This window comes from Hevea brasiliensis, chromosome 1 (genome assembly GCF_030052815.1).
Source record: "Hevea brasiliensis isolate MT/VB/25A 57/8 chromosome 1, ASM3005281v1, whole genome shotgun sequence".
Lineage (NCBI taxonomy): Eukaryota > Viridiplantae > Streptophyta > Magnoliopsida > Malpighiales > Euphorbiaceae > Hevea > Hevea brasiliensis.
The window spans coordinates 49,505,251-49,518,660 of record NC_079493.1 but is presented as its reverse complement, the minus strand read 5'-3'; the positions used below and the strand labels follow the sequence as shown (position 1 = coordinate 49,518,660).

The 13,410-nt window shown below is 32.1% G+C and overlaps 1 long non-coding RNA gene across 1 annotated transcript; it reads right to left on the bottom strand.

The window, feature by feature from the left end:
* Positions 1-5,283: 5,283 nt before the first annotated feature.
* On the bottom strand, positions 5,284-7,738 carry LOC110662719 (uncharacterized). The gene is made up of 3 exons (XR_002496340.2): positions 7,310-7,738; positions 6,434-6,987; positions 5,284-5,746 (listed from the first exon to the last, which is right to left on the bottom strand). It is a non-coding gene; the product is annotated as an uncharacterized LOC110662719 (long non-coding RNA).
* Positions 7,739-13,410: the final 5,672 nt, after the last annotated feature.

The window sequence follows — 13,410 nt, the reverse complement described above, 5'->3', positions numbered from 1 at the left end:
CATAACTTGGTCCAACCGAGGGAACTAGGTCATCCGGCTAGGTCAAATTAGTATACCGAAATCCAGCAAATTGCAATAAAATGCAACATAGAAATAAATTTGGTAACATGTACCAATACTAAAAGGCTACAAATGTGATATATTGGTAACATTAAAACCTAATTCACCTAAAGTGCATCGAGGGTCAACATCTTAGTTTGACTAAGGAAATAATAGAATTCAATAAGTTAATTATTAAGCTTTATTCTTAGAGACAGTTTAAATGAGTACTGAAACACTTCAAATTGTGTGTTTCAGTTAGCAAAGACTCAGGGAAGGGGAAGGAAACACTGAGTCAGGGCCAAGAGACATTTATCAGAGGTTTATGCACAACAGTTATTTCTTTTGAATTTTTCAATTGAAATGAATTATGGCAATTTGTCTGTTATTGTTTAAATTGCGAAAATTTGTTTGAATGATATTTGATGGATACTTATTGATTGAAAAACACTGTAAATGGTTTGAAACCACAGCTATCATGTATATTGATTGAATTCCTCACTAGCTTGTCTAGTGGGACGAATTGACTTTGAATTCCCTCTCTGGCTGAAGTGTTGAGGTGTGTGCCTGTTAAGGACGAATGGAATGAGTACTCATATTATTGCTAGCTAGCTATGTTATTCCTCACTAGCCATCGGCTTTTGGGACGAATTGACTTTGAATTCCCTCTCTGGTTGAAGTGTTGAGGTGTATGCCTGTTGAGGACGAATAGAATGAGTACTCATATTATTGTTAGCTAACTATGTTATTCCTTATTAGCCATCGGCTCTTGGGATGAATTGAACTTTGGAACATGATTAAGATGTGTGTTTGATTTATTGATATTTATTGTGATATTGTGAAATGGAGTTTAAATTCTTGATGGCATTCACTATCTTTGAATTTAACTATGGTTTTAAGTATCCACTATTTATATGACTTATGATTTGTGATTTAAAGTTGTATTTGGTTAATGTTGTACATCACTGAGACATTGGCTCAGTGATAGCTTTTCAATACTGTCGCAAGTAGACAAACTGACAGGGCAGCAAACTAGGCTGCTAGTACTATACTGAGAGATCATTGGGTATATTGAGTATACCATATTTTGCATTTTGTATTGTAATGTATGTTCACTATATGTATATAGTGTTCACTATATGTATATAGTGTTCACTATATGTATCGTAAATTAAAATTGTACGTTGAAGTTATAAACTAAATTTGTAAATTATTTTGGCTTATAAATTTTGTGATATATTTCTTTTATCTCAGTTTTGAAAACACTAGAAAAATTATTGTGGATTTGTGTTGCCAAGTGTTGAGAAACTTATTGTGTTGATTGAATATTGGAGCTTGGAGATTGAACAAAATAATTGAAGTGCTTTTTTACAGGTTTTTGAAGAACTGTTTTATTCAAAATACAGATGGCACTCTGCCAAAATTCTTGCAGAAATTATTAATTCTTCAAATGTATTATATGGTTTCACTTCAGTTAAAAAGATTTTTAACACCTGTAAATAGTGCTCACCACTGTAAAAAGAAGTAAGAAAATGTTTAAAATCCCTTGTAGTGTATTTAATGGGTTATCAGTAGACGAAGTTGGTAATTCATTAGGTATACTATAGGATCATGTTATGCCTTACGGAGGGGTAGGGTGTGACAGTATATAAATTTCTATCTGAATGAATGAATGAGTTTCATTTCTTAAAATGATATGATATGATATGACTATGGATATATAAGACAGATATGGAATTTTTTTTAACAGGTAACTAGTGGAACCCGCCAGATGCTAATAAAACAGAGGAGGCTCTGCCCGGATATCCACAGAAATAAATTGTTATAAAAAAAAATTCCACATATGGAATATATTCTTTTAAAGGATATTAATAGTTTATAATAGACATGATAAGACAAGATAGGGTGCTCCAGCACTAAATGTGATACTTTTTGCTCGGTTATACAATAGATGGGTAAGGCGCGTCACAGGCATTGTATCCACCTTTCTAAGGATATGTCACCAAAGACACCTAAGGAGAGAGAGAAAATGACTAGGATTCCATATGCTTCAGCAATTGGAAGTATGATGTATGCAATATTGTGTACAAGGTTGGATATCGCTTATGTTGTTAGTTTGACTAGTAGATTTCAATCCAATCCAGGTCTAAAATACTGGATAGCTATCAAGAATATCCTTAAGTACTTAAGAAGAACTAAGGATTTATTCTTGATATATGGAGGAGGTGATCTCTAAATAGTTGGTTTTACAGATTCTGATTTCCAATCAGACGCGGATGATAGAAAGTCTATCTCCAGTTTTGTGTTCATATATAATGGAAGAGCAATGAGTTGGAAGAGTTCCAAGCAGTCAATAACTATAGACTCCACTACAGAGACTGAGTATATTACCGCATCAGATGTTGCAAAGGATGTTGTTTGGATTAAGTAGTTCATAACAGAACTTAGAATGGTTCCATCAATTGTATCACCAATTCCACTACATTGTGATAACAATGGTGCGGTCATACCTCCGATCTCACTAGAAATCCAAACACATAGAAAGGCGCTACCATATTATAAGAGAAATAATTGGGAGAGGTGATGTAGCCATATAGAAAATAGTTTTGGCTGATAACTCGGCTGATTCGTTCACCAAGGCCATAACACAAAACCAGTTGGACTGATATCTTGAGAAGATGGATCTTAGATTTTGTAATGAATGGCTCTAGTGCAAGTGGAAGATTGTTAGTAGTATGCCTTAGAGCATATCATTGTATTGTATCATATAAATATTTATTTCTATTTAATGGTAATTATTCTTTTCATTTATGTTCAAATGGTTTGAATTTAATAGAAAATATACTTTAATATCTTATTAGATGTTCTATTCTTAAGTTATTAAGAATATGAGTGACAAAACATTCTAATATAAGTATTATAAATTTGGTTCACAATCTAGAATGCTTCATTGGGAATGACTTATTCAAAAAAATTATCACCTATGTTTGTTTTCATGGATTAGTATGCAATACTAATGGGATGAAATGGTGAGTCTCATGCCGTATGACAAACATAGTGGGCACTTATATGATAAGTACGTCGAGCCAGTGATACAAGATGACTTGTACATGGAGTTTATTCTTGTCAATACAAAGTCATATAGGTCATAATAATGCATATAGTCCCTTGACCTGAGATAATATGGTTATCTTATATATAGTTGGTTTGAGTTTGATACTGCTTTCATGCTTGTACTATGTATGACTATATGGGCATATGTTGGCTCTAACTAGTTATATATAGAGATAGGTGTTAGTTAAGATGGAATTCATTATCCTAAGTAAATAGGGATAAAATCCTATGTTCATTTAATTATTCTTGATAATTTAAGTTCCTGGCCATGATAGATAGACTTAGTTAGAAAAAAGTTTCTGGCAAGAAAGTCTCATTAATCAAGGATTGAAATTAAAAGAGAACATATAATTCAATGCAATTGGAGTTTGACATAAACCATGGCTCCAGCTTGAATCAGATTTGGTAACGGAGATATTTTAATGCATCGCATGTCTGATCAATGATTCATAAATTGGAAAACTAATTCATAACTAATGGGTAGTCATAGCACATTATGCTAGATGTCAACTATGACTTATGAGAACTTGAATAAAAAGGAAATTTTATTTTGAGTTTGAAGCGGTTCCAATAATATTAAACAGTTAATATTATTCTCATTGCTAATTAGTAATGAACCTAGTAAGTCACATAATTAAATGATTTAATTGATTAATTGAATTAATAAATTTAGTTTGCAATTAGATTGCAAAGTTCATAGTATGACTTGAAACTAAATTTATCAATGGAAGTATTCAAGTTAATATTTAAAGTGTTTAAATATAAACTTGAAAATTAGTTTAAGTAAGAAAATGAATTTTGACTAGTTGGACTTGTCAAAGTTTGACCATATTTACTTGGTCAAATATAGAAGAAAAATTAATTAATTAGTAATTAATTAATTAATTAATTGGATGATTAATATTAATTAATCAAATCTTAATTTCTTAATTAATATTAAGCTTGGACATGTGGACCAATAAGATTGAAACAACACTTTTAATTAGGCCAGTTGAAAGTGTACACTTGTTAGGTTATCTTAATTATGAAATGAAGATATTTAAAAGATGAGATAAGAATAAATTAATTACTTCTTGTCTTCCCATCTTGGCCGGCTACTTCTCCTCCCTCTCTTTTAGTTTCATCTTCATCCTTGAGACAAACAATTCAAGAGAATAAAGTGTTGTTGCTCTTGAATCACAATTGAGAAAGTGTTTCTCATTACTTCGAAAAGAGAAAAACTTGAAACGACATACCCTTCCTCTCTTCCACTTTTGGCCAAACCACTAGGAAGCAAAAGGAGGATGTTTTGGTTGATCAAGGGGCTTTGATCAAAGAGCTTGTGTGAACAAGCTAGAATGCTAGTAACTGGAGGCCTTGCTTCCCGGATTAGGTAATAAGAATTTGATTCTACGCCTATTAGGTTAAGAATTCTCCAAAACCCTAACTTGCTAAAAATTTACGGAAATTATTTCCCAATGATAATTGGGCTTGACTAGCAATTGAAACATGATTTAGTATGACAAAATGATGTGTTTTTCAATAGCTCAATGTGATAACATGATGCATGAAACCCTAGGTTATAAAAAAATTTTAAATTGCTAATATTTGCACCTATTAATGAATTATTCTTGCAATTGGTGCATTTATCTTTCAGCTGCAAACACTTCAAAAATATTGATGACTTGCTTGTTTTGGAAAGTTTGGCGTGCAAGGAGGCAGCTTCCATAGCTGCTAATCGGAGGTTAAATCGATCGATCATGGAAGGGGATGCTAAGCATGTCATTCTCAGCTGCAATGGGACGACACCTCCTACTCAGATACAAGGACTGGTCTTAGACATTCAGAATTTGGTTCATGATTTAGAGGAGATTTCTTTTATCTTTGTGAAAAGGAATTGTAATGGGGTAGCTCACCAATTGGCCTCTAAAGCCCTGTATGATGATTCCTTCATGGCTAATCCCATGAATCAATTTCATTTTGTAACCAATGTATTGCCTATCAAGGCTTCTTCTTAATGAATTCATCCTTTCGACAAGGGGTAACAAAAAAAAAAAAGGAAACAAGTGACAAGTGTGAAGGCATGTATGTGCACTTACAGGTCAACCCATCCATGTCTGAGAATGGGGCTACTATTATGAGAATAAAAAATAGAAAATAGTAGTTTACTTAACATGGTAATGATATTACAAAAATAATTCCAAAATCTTAAATAACCTATCACCAAATTCTTTGAAGCATAAGTCTACAAACATGTAATAATCATTCCTAATCAAGAACAACAATTAATTCCTAATTGCGTACAATTAGATAATTTTAATGCTTATTTTTCACTTACATAAAGGGCTTAAGAGTCCTATGTAGGCAGGCACTCGTCTTCAACGCTTCATAATTTTAAATGCCAAAATCCTCTTTGTGCACCTTCCTATACTGGATTGACCAAAGAAGCCGATACAGTCTAGAAAGTGAACTTGTATGACAAGCCGTTGTCCAGATATTGACATACCATGCTCATTAAGCAAGGCTTCTATGGCAAAGAGGACTCCTTTTCCGATGGCAGCATCTCTGCCTAGAGCATTAGAGCTTTATACAGCAGACACATTGGTAGTATCATCTACGCCAGAATCCAAAATCCATATAAGTGTATAGGATTGCACACACACACGCAATATATATATATATATATATATATATATATATATATATATATATATATATATATATATATATATATATATATATATATTTATATATCTATCTTTTGCAAATTGAACAAAGTAAACATGAGCATAACATAATCTTACAGCTTATTATATGAAATTAATTTTTCATTCACCTTGTAGTCTAATAGAGAGATGCACAGCAAATGTGTTTTGAGAACATAAAAAAAAGAGTTAAACTTAAGAATAATCCAAATGAGAGAGAATTTTCTAACTTAAAGATGCATAACTAGTTAATTAATATGTCCCATATTCAAAAAAAAAAAAAAAAAATCCCAGTAGGCACCATTGAAAGAATTGCGCCTGATATCTAAGCAAATATAATCTGACAAAATGCACGGCATTGCACCAAATTCAAACAATGGAAACAGATAATTAAAGATTAGATTTAAAAGTTAGCAACACAAAATTATTGTTACTATTTATTATTAATTACTCCTAAACATGTGTACTAGCTCTTAGTTTCAAACTAATTAGAGTTAAACATATGAATCTGCTATGTCCATTCTATTTATGACCAAAATTTCAAAGAATTTTAACCATTAAATGGCAAAGAATTTGACATAACTTAATTTGCTTACATAATCTCCTCTGCCTTTTTACCAACCAGTATGAGAAAGAACGAAAGAGGAAATTCCTGCAGCCAAGGATAGTATCATAACTAGCAGTATCCCTTTCTTTGCAAGAAGGTGTTTGGAATTATTTGCATATTGAGCTGAAAAGGAAGAAAAGAAAAGAAAAACCGCAGCTATTAGTGTAGTAAACAGCCACATCTAAACAGTTAGCCATAGAGCAAGCTCCTGAAAGATGGTGGGGTGAGAAAGTGAGTGAAATGCTCATTTAAACACAATTAATTGACAAAAATAACGGAAAAATCCCAAATTTCTACTGATAATTGCATCCAGTCGCGCATATAAGTTTTGTCCCCCTACTGTAAATACTCTTGTATCTACCAAATCACCATTCATGTCAAACACCCATTTCCTTTTATCACACCCAGATTTGCGTGTGCAAGGCATGAATAGTTCCTCAAGCACTTATCTTTACAAGCTTTCATATCCAAATTCGCCAATACACGAACCATTGAAATATCTGGAGCCTTCACATTTGCCACCTCTATAATCCTTCAGCGTTTCTGCACGATGCACTTTGACCCATATAAACCACAAAGAGAGGAAGAAAAGAAAGGATGCTTCTATTTTAATAAAGAAATATCATAGCCACACATCTTCCTCTAAAAAGCAAGCACTGAGTTGAGATCTACATGTCCCATCGACGAAAACAAAATACATAAATAAAAATCAGATTGCCTTATTGGAAGAAGCAATTCATCTGCTTCTGCTGGTTCGGAACTTAAAAGAAACGACTACTGATTGCTGCATCTCCGTGGAAGGAAGTCCAATAAGGCATGAAAAGGAAAATAATGCCATGTAAGTGAAGAGAGAGAGAGAACTTACAGAACCATAGGAGAGCTCAAGAGCAGGATAGAAAGGAGTGAAGAGAGAGAACTACTGATTTCCGACCCATACCGTTTTTCTATTTCAGCAAAAGACTCATAGTCCACTAACAATTTTCCAAGCTCCTAAATTCGCAATTAGCACTTACATATTATGATTATTTTTAATCTATTAGCTCTTTTTCTTCATGTCTTTCGCCCTGTCTTTCATTCTGTTTAAGTCTTTTTATCTCTCTCTTCTTCTTTCCTTTTTTGTCTCTCTCTATCCACATATTTTTCCATCTCTCTTCCCATTTTGGGTCTCTTTCCATCTCTCTCCCTATCCCCATCTCTGTCTTCTTCTATCCATGTCTTTTGCCCTCTCTCTCTCTTCTTATTTGAGTCCCATCTTTCTCTCTTGCTCTCCACATATGTCTCTCTCTATCCATCTTTGTCTCTCTTTATCTATCTCTTTTGCATTCTTTCTCTTCCTACTGAGGTATCTCTCCATATCTCTCTCTTTCTTGTATATCTCTCATTGTCTCTCCCTATCTATCTCTTTGACTAAAATCCAATTGTATGTGGCAAAAAATTTCTCTGTGTGGTGCCAAAGTTGAGGATTATTAACTTTACCACAAATGGTAAGCTTTTAGGTGAAAAGGTGGCGGGAATGAGTTGTCCCACATTGAAAAGGGAGTAAAAGTGAAGGGTTTTTGTATGCATGTGTCCTGCTTAGTTGCATAGTGCACTTTGGTATCCAATAATGGCAAAGCCTAACGGACAAGTCCTTGATGTCTGGTGGGTGAAAGGAGATAATATCATGTAATTGGGCAGAGACCTTATAGTATAGATTAAGCGGAGAATAAAAATAGGAAAAAGGAAGGAAAAATTTTTCAAAAGGAAAAATGATGTTAATAATTTGAAATAAGCATTCAAAATTTTTTAGGAAAAAGTACACTAAAGTATCATATACGTTTAATTTTTTAGCATTTAGGACTTGAGCTTTCTTTTTTATATTTCTTTTTTTCTTTTTGCATTTACAGGACCTGCGATTTTAACCTTTTGCACTTAGGTCCCAAAATAAATAATGGCATTAACATTGTTGGCATGGCACTAATGTCAGTGCCAAGTCAACCATGTCAATGACACATCAACCGCATCAGTGCATGTTTGACGCTATTCATCACTTTTTCCGTTAAGCACTAATAGCGTTAAATCACAGGCCTTTAAGTGCAAAAGAATTCAAAAAAACTTTAGGCTACTTTTAATAAATTGCATAAACCACAAGGTATCTAAATATACTTTTCCTTTCAATAAATTACAATATTTGGTAATCACTAGTTACAACAGCAACTGAAAGAGATGTTTTTTAAAAAATAAAATTATATAATTATTAGATAAATTGTAGCTTTAAAAAATTATTTCGAATATTACTAAATAATTTTTAACTTACTGCTAAAGTTTAAATAGGAAATTTTATATGTGAATTGTTAAATTAAATAGAAAGTAATTTTTATGTATTTTATTTTTTATTTATAAAATATTTAAGTGCTCAATTTTTTTTAAAAAAAATATTATTTTGATATAAGAAACCCGTAATTTTAGATTTTATTATAAAATCTACGTATAATTTTCTATAATTTTTTAAATATATTATATGTTTAATATTTTAATATATATTTATATGCAATTAAAATTGTAATATATATTATATCAGTATATAACATATATATAATATAATTATGAAGTATACACAAGTTAATATTATTTTCAATTCATTTATTTTTTAAATAATTTAATTATAAATACATTAAACCAACATATAATTCTTAATTATAAGTGAATTATTATATTATATAATATTTTTAATCTTTAATTATATATGTATTTTATAATTAAAGATTATATAATTACTTTTATAATTGCTTTAAAGACTAATTGAATTATAAATAGCAGACTGATGAAAGATCTAGCACATATTATAATGTAGTGTACTAATTATAATATAAGGTATGCATAGCACATTTAACTGTAATATATTTTATAGTTTATTATATTACTAATTGAATTATAAGGAGAGATTGATGAAAAATCTAGCATATGATATAGTGTTATGTGCTAACTATATGGAGTTAAGGTATACAAAGTATATTAATTATACTATTTTCATAACTGATTTAAATCCTAATAATTTTATAAGGAGCAATTGATGAAAGATAGAGCATATATTTTAGTGCTATATACTAATTATATGGAACTAAGGTATGCATAGCACATTTAATTATAATATGTTTCATAATTTATTTAAATACTATTTGAATTATGAGGAGCAATTGATGAAAAACCTTATTTGGTGTCACACCCTATCCCTCTATAAGGCATGGCATGATCCCGTAGTATACCTAATGAATTATCAAACTTCGCCTACTGATAACCCATTAAATATACTACAAGGGATTTTAAACCTTTTCTTATCTCTTTTTACAGTGGTGAGCACTTTTGACAGGTTTTAAAATTTTTTTTACTGAAGTGAAACCAAATAACAAATCCGAGTATCAGTAATTTCTATAAAAATTTTAACAGAGTGCCATCTGTATTTTTAATAAAACAGTTCTTCAAAACCTGTAAAAAAACACTTCCAATATATATTTCTTCAATTCCAAAATCCAATAATAGTTCAAAACAATAAATTTCTCAACTCAATTCAACATCAATTTTTCAGTGTTTTCAAAAGCTGAGATAAAAGAAATATGTCATAATATTTTTACAAGCTAAAATAATTTACAATTTTAGTTTACAACTGCTCAAGATCAAGTACAATATATACATACAGTGCACATACATTACAACAAAAATTACAAAATATGGTATACTCAATATACCCTGCGAAATCTCAAAATGTAGCACAAGCAGCCTATTCTGCTGCTCTGTCCGTCTGTCTACCTGCGACAGCAATGAAAAAGCTATCACTGAGCTAATGTCTCAGTGGTGCACAACATTAAGAAAATACAATTTAAAACCATAAACTATAAATCATATGAACTGTGGATACTTAAAATCATAGTTGAATTCAAAAGACAATGAATGTCATAAAGAATTAAACTCAATTTCACAATATCACAATAAATATCAATAAATCACACACGCAGCTTAATCATGATTCCATAGTCCAATTCGTCCCAAAAGTCGATGGCTAGTGAGGAATAACATAGCTAGCTAGCAATAATATGAGTACTCATCCTATTCGTCCTCAACAGGCACACACCTCAACACTTCAGCTAGAGAGAGGATTCAAAGCCAATTCATCCCACTAGACAAGCTAGTGAGGAATTCAATCAATATACATGATAGTTGTGGTTTCAAACCATTTGCAATGTTTTTCAAGCAATAAATATCCATTAAATATCATTCAAACAAATTTTCATAATTTAACCAATAACAGACAAATTGTCATAATTTATTTCAATTGAAAATTCAAAAGAAATAATTGTTGTGCACAAACCTCTGAAGAGTAACCTCTTGGCCCTGACTTAGTATTTCCTTTCCCTTCCTTAAGTCTTTGCTAACTGAAACACACAATTTGAAGTGTTTCAGTACTCATTTAAACAGTTTCTAATAATAAGGTTCAATAATTAATTTATTTAATACTATTTCATTCCTTAGTCAACCTATAATGTTGACCCTTAATGCACTCTAGGGGAATAAATTTTAATGTTACCAATATGTCACATTTTGCATTTCAATATGCTTCCAATATAGTGCAATTTACCATTTTTATAAGTTGGCATTCATTGCCAAATTATTTCAAGCATCAATGTATGTAAATGTCAAGTTCTCAATTTTTGTGTGCTAGATTAGTCTAGCTTAGAGTCCTATTTCTCTTGGTTTTTAGCTTCTGGTCAAAGAAGCAAAATTGTAGTTCTATGTCTTATTGCACTTGGGGAAAAATTTCAGGTCATTCTGAGTTGTATAGACCAAGATATGGTCAATTTACTAAAGCTGGACAGATTGCACCTTTAGTGCAAAATTTGGTAAATTCTAGGTCACTTTTAGTTCTGGCAGTTTTGGTATCCGAAATTGTGCAAGCTATTTGACTTGGTTCTGGCCATTTCTAGGCTTTGATGTCCTCATAAGAATTGTAGCTCTATGTCTTATCTATCCATGGTAAAAAGTTTAGGTCATTTGGACCTGTTTTGAGTGAGTTATAGAAAAAAAAAACTAACTGCTGTCCAAATGGTCAATTTTCAGGTTTTCAAGTCACTAATCCGGATTTGGTCATTTCTCAAGTCACTTTCTGGACGGAATTTAGGTAGGCTTTCTTCATCAAAGTTGGCACATTTTGTGCCTAGTTTCACCTCTAATTGGCCTCATACCAATTGGAGTCACACACTTAGGGTTATATTGTCATTTGCACACTGCCCTCTACATGCCTTTCAAACATCAAACCAAACACACATTTACCAATTACACCTTCACTTCTCCATACCATTCTGCATTTGGCACTAACCATAACCATTCAATTCTTTAATTATAGGTTAACTTGGACAGAATATAACAACTTCAAAATGCACCAAATGCAATCACAATTCACGAAGTCCAAATCCAACAATGTACACACATAAACATTCCTAATTATTACATATAATTTCACTAATAAATTACATACATACTTAGCAACTCTAAAATCACATTACATCAAATCTTCATGAATTCAAGCATTCCTCATGACTTTCTCATGGCTGCCGAAATGCTCCAATTTACCAAAGTTTCCCATACTTTCTCAACTTCAAGATCAATTGCTCAATCACCACATACACTTAATACACATTGGCCACAACATCTTATAACATTAATCAATATATTTTCCCATCATTTACGTGTAAACAACAAGTTAAACATTTTAACTTTCATGGCTGCCAAAATGGTACATCACCAATAATTCATCAAACCTCAAAACTTCTTCCATAAATCAACTGCCCACAACCTTAGTTACAATTTTAATTAAACAAGAATTGAAAATAACCACTTACCTGTTTTGAAGCTTCTTCAAAACTCCACAAAAACCTATCTTTCTTGCTCCCTAACTCTTCCCCAAGGTGTGTAGACAACTTTTAATGAAGGATACTTGAGGTTTTTATGGTTGGATCATGGATGTATGGAGCTTGGTTAAGCTTTGGCCATGGAGTCCCATGGAGGATGAATTCGGCTGTTTTGGAAATGAGAGGTTGAGGATGAAGTTTTAGCCCACATTTGTGATATTTTAATGTCTACTAACTTAACTTGGTGGAGCACTAAGTTTGGTTAATGATTTAATAATCCAAAGTTTCCAATTTTGCAATTTTGTTACTATTCTTCTACTATTTACATTATGTACCATAATTTAATTTTTTTATGATATTTTCAATATTTAATATCATTTATTTTTAATGGGCATTTAGGTCAAAAGGCAACTCAGGGTGTCAATTGACTAGAATGCCCCTATTCAGGTTGTATTCCCGATTTTTCGGTATCACCGATTTTTGTCGGTTTCTCGATTTCTCGTTTTTCTATGTACTAATTACTTAATTTTTCTTTCACATTTCTAATGTCATTTATACTTCAATAGATGTTTATTTAAGTCTTAAAAATATTTTCCAGGGTTCCCTGCAGTCCAGGGCTAGTCAACGGTCTACGCCACAACTTCTCGGTGTGGTCACCCATCGCTACGGTTTTCGGCTCGCTTAACTTGGTTACATTTCATTGCTATTATTTTTCCTTTGTTTTTCTTGTATTTCCCTCTATTTTATGTCTCCTCACTAATATTTAAATTTAGTTCTAGGCATCCTAGCTATCTAGACAAACACTGGTTATCGGAACAGTAGAACGCACTACCGAACATAGGGGTGTTACAATTCTCCCCCCCTTAAAATAAATTTCGTCTCGAAATTTTACCTGGCATCAGTTTCTAAACAGCTGTGGGTGCTATCTCCTCATGTCCTCTTCACATTCCCAAGTAGCTTCCTAGCCTGAATGATGGTTCCACAACACTTTCACTAAGGGTATCTGTTTATTCCTCAACTGCTTCACCTCATATGCCAGAATTTCTATTTGTTCTTCCTCATATGAGAGGTCTGGATTTACCTC